This window comes from Urocampus carinirostris, chromosome 16 (assembly GCF_059441175.1).
Source record: "Urocampus carinirostris isolate Australia breed hairy pipefish chromosome 16, RoL_Ucar_1.0, whole genome shotgun sequence".
In the NCBI taxonomy this organism is placed as follows: Eukaryota; Metazoa; Chordata; class Actinopteri; order Syngnathiformes; family Syngnathidae; genus Urocampus; species Urocampus carinirostris.
Window position 1 is genome coordinate 19,627,667 of NC_142364.1, and position 4,234 is coordinate 19,631,900.

The window sequence follows — 4,234 nt, forward strand, 5'->3', positions numbered from 1 at the left end:
AAGAGAAACCTTGAGAAAGGACCTAACATGTGGTAATCCCCCTTCCAGGATTGACCAGGGTGAATTACAATTAGCATTACTGTACACATAATAGTAAACATTAGGTAAGATGTTGAAAATGTCCGGAAAGTGCATGACATCAACAAAACATGCATATTTTGTTTATTTGTTGTACATGATTCAATTGTTTGTTTGTTTGTACATGATTCAGATTGAATCGTTTCTTGTACATGATTCAATTGTTTGTTTGTTTGTACATGATTCAAATTGAATCGTTTCTCCGGCGCCGTCACGAATGGCAGCCACTCCAGCAGCTCCCGTGTTATTTTCGATTGTTCTCAGTTATTTTCGATTGTTCTCAGCTTAGGGATGCTGCTGGAAAAGTGAATTTCCCTTCGGGGATGAATAAAGTATCTATCTATCTATCTATCTATCTATCTATCTATCTATCTATCTATCTATCTATCTATCTATCTATCTATCTATCTATCTATCTATCTATCTATCTATCTATCTATCTATCTATCTATCTATCTATCTATCTATCTATCTATCTATCTATCTATCTATCTATCTATCTATCTATCTATCTATCTATCTATCTATCTATCTATCTATCTATCTATCTATCTATCTATCTATCTATCTATCTATCTATATTCTTTAGCTGCTGTAGAATTCTTCCCTTGAAACACCTAAATGCATTTTAAATGTATTTTTTTCTCATTATAGTTGAATCACTTTTCTTTTAAATTGCCACGGATAAGAAAACAAGGTGGGGCAGCACGGCGGCTGAATGGTTAGCGCGTGTGCGGAACAGTTATGGGATCAAACGTTCCTGTGTGAAGTTTGCATGTTCTCCCTGCGCTAGTGGGGATTTCCTCCTACATTCCAGGTCAATGGGCATGTCCAAATGGACCCTAGGTGTGAATGAGCGAGCGAGTTGAGTCCTGCGACTGGCTGGCAACCAGTTCAGGGTGTCCCCTGCTCACTGTCCGAGGACAACTGAGATGAGCTCCAGCACCCCTGTGACCCTGCTGATGATAAGCAGTGCAGGTTATGGATAATGGAAGAATACAATGTAATGATTATTCGGACATTAGTTTTTATACTGCTTGAACCATTGCTAAATATCAGTGTTGTTCTGCAGTGATAAACAGCGAAACTGCCATTTTATTCCTTATCAGTAGGTGGCAGCAGAACTTTATTTGCTTTGTACTTTGAGAGGAGTGAGGTTTTGATAGGAAAAATGTACATTTTGAAATTGACCAAGATTTAGTAATTAATTATTAGTCAAGTCAATTCAAGTCTCAGGGCTTCACAGACTATACAGAGAGTGACAAAGTTCCAAATTACGTACAACTTCTCTTATATTGTCGTTTTCTTAATAATCCTCAACATTCAACTACATCCACGAGCATGTTTCTGAAACTTTTAGCTTTAACATGCTGCATCAATGTTTAAACTCAAATTTGATTTGATAGCAAAAAGCTAAGTATTCGGTTGTACTACTGCATGATGAAGTCAATTAATGGGCTAGTGGCGCAATGGATAACGCGTCTGACTATGGATCAGAAGATTCTAGGTTCAACTCCTGGCTAGCTCGTTTCCTCTAAATGTGAATCTGGAGTGCCATGTCCAATTTTGTTGTTACAACATGTTCAACCCATTTTGTAACAATGATAATAAAAGTATATTCTATTCTAATTGATATTGCATTGATTTTTTGACAGTTTGTCCCATTAAAAAGTCCTATATGAGGTCAATAATTTGTCTTTCATGGTTATTGTCCATTTAGTTTGTAAAAATCACAAAATACGGGGTTGCTGAATTTATCGCTACTAATATTCAGATATTCCCCCAACGTTCATACTCACATTGAAGCCAAATTTACAACTATATGTATACAAATATTTTTCATTTGCAAACATATTTTTGCAATACACCATGCCGAGAGAATTTTATTTTTTTGAACCCCAACATTATAAGGATGGGGGTTGGCGGGTACACACTCACATGAAACCCATCTCTTCATTACTCACAAGCAACTTGCAGCTGTTAAATACAGTAAACAAATAGTTTTTTTCTCGTGACACATTTAATTACCAGTCGCCTTGGTAAATAATATTGTCCCCGCCTTCCTATTCTCCCACGCAGCAGAGGCGGATGGGAACTGAGCGACTTCTCACACATGTATGCTGACTGCCAGATTTTCCTCCGCTGGCCTGTCATTATGCGTCAGCGAGTAATAACACAGGGCAGAAACTTTGCCGCACAGATGTTCTAAGCCTTCCAAGAACGTAAATATAAAAACGGACAAAAACAAGGGGGAGGGGGAAGAATCGAAGTGACTAAACCACACCATTATATTTATCTTTTTTTTTTTTTTTAGCCTTTTTGAGATTTCTGGGTACCCGTAGGAGTATGATGGCTGTGAATCTTGTCAGCTCCCAGTAGGTGAGCCTCGTGTTATGTAAAGTAAGTTAATATTTCTTTAGAAGAAAATCCATGTTTAAATGACAATTCATGATTTTTTGCTTATTATCCCAATCAATGTTCTTGTTTTAATGAATGAAGTTTTTTTTTACCACTGAGAGGCGCTAAAAATACACAAAAGCCCTTTAAGATGATAAATGTGTCAATAGAATTGGTGCAAATTTACTTTTTAACTCATGATTGGTGAACTGGGGTAGATAAGCAGTTCAGAAGATGAATTGATTAATTATTTGATCAATAAACGTTTACATAATGCACTTATTTTCTGAATCAAATCTGCATTGTAGGGCAGCACGGTGGCGCAGTGGTTAGCGCGTGTGCTGCACAGTTCTGAGGTCATGAGATCAAACCTCCTGTGTGGAGTTTGCATGTTCTCCCCGTGCTTGCAAGGGTTTCCTCCAGGCACTTCGGTTTCCTCCCACATTCCAAAAACATGCATGTCAGGTTAATTATCTGGTCCAAATTGTCCCTAGGTGTGAATGGGTGAGTGAGTTGTCTGTCTCTGTGTGCCCTGCAACTGGCTGGCAACCAGTTCAGAGTGTCCCCTGCCCACTGCCCAAAGATAGCTAGGATGGGCTCCAGCACCCCCGCGACCCTACTGAGGATAAGCGGTGCAGATAATGGATGGATGGAAATCTGCAATGTGTCTAAAACTATCATATTTTAAATAATCAAAGAAAAAAAGGGTAGACCACTATGCGACATGGTTGGTCGGTTGGTTAGATCCCTTAACCACTAGGGTCGTAGGGGCATCATTTACTGTGGTGTGTTTTGAGCAAGTAAAACGTGGCGGCTCCTATCCCTCTCCAGGTTGTTATTTTCTTTTATATGATGATTGGTTTCCATGGCTACTAGTAGGAACCTCCTGATCTGACTAAGATACAGCACCTTCATCTTCTGGTTGCCATTATTTTTCATTCTCAAGTGTCATCCCTCTGTACAGAGATGAGCTGGACCTTGGCATTTGACAATAATGATAGTAGGTCCTGAATCATTGAGGAAAATATATGTGCGACAGATAAACAATGTTGTTAAAGAAATTTGGGTTTTTGGGGATTTCTTTTGGGTTTTAACCAGCCCTCAAAACATAAACTAGGTAAAAACACTTTTTTTTATTTCTTCATTACTTATTCATTCATGTATATTTCAGGCAATAAAATGGGTCAGGGCTTAAAAAGGTAAGAAGGGTGTGGAGGAAATACCATATTTATTTGTGTTTAATGCGCACTTCTCATTTTTTTAAATTAAAAATCTGTATAGAATTTACCTCAAACTAACATTGAGTAACAAACATTGCTGAATACATGCGGCCATGATTCAAATATTTTACTGACAACTATGAACGCGATACCAACATAAAACTTACAATGTACAGTATTTAGTGTATTTATCCATTTATACTTGAAAATATAAATGTTAAAACATTATTACATTAAAAATGTTAAAAGGTTATTAAGAATGCTCTTTGAAAATTAAGTTGAATACATTTAAAATGTTTTTTTTTTCAGATGAACTTCTATCGGCAGTGTGACACAAAATTTAGTGGATGAAAAATGTGTGCCTGGACTCAAATAAGCTTGAGAAACAATGCACTTAGAACCTGTTGGTACTTGTTCTTTGATGACCCAGGTGATGGTAATCTCACTGGATTCATCTTGATATGTTCTCAGAGGCCCGTGAAGCAGATTTTACATTTTTTGCCCGTGCCATTAAAGAGAGCTGTGGTGCGGAGCTTTGT

At 37.6% G+C, this 4,234-nt stretch overlaps 1 non-coding gene across 1 annotated transcript; it reads left to right on the plus strand.

Annotated features, from left to right (window-relative positions):
- The first annotated feature begins 1,533 nt into the window (after window positions 1-1,533).
- Window positions 1,534-1,606, plus strand: trnah-aug (transfer RNA histidin (anticodon AUG)). Its single transcript has one exon. It is a non-coding gene; the product is annotated as a tRNA-His (tRNA).
- Window positions 1,607-4,234: the final 2,628 nt, after the last annotated feature.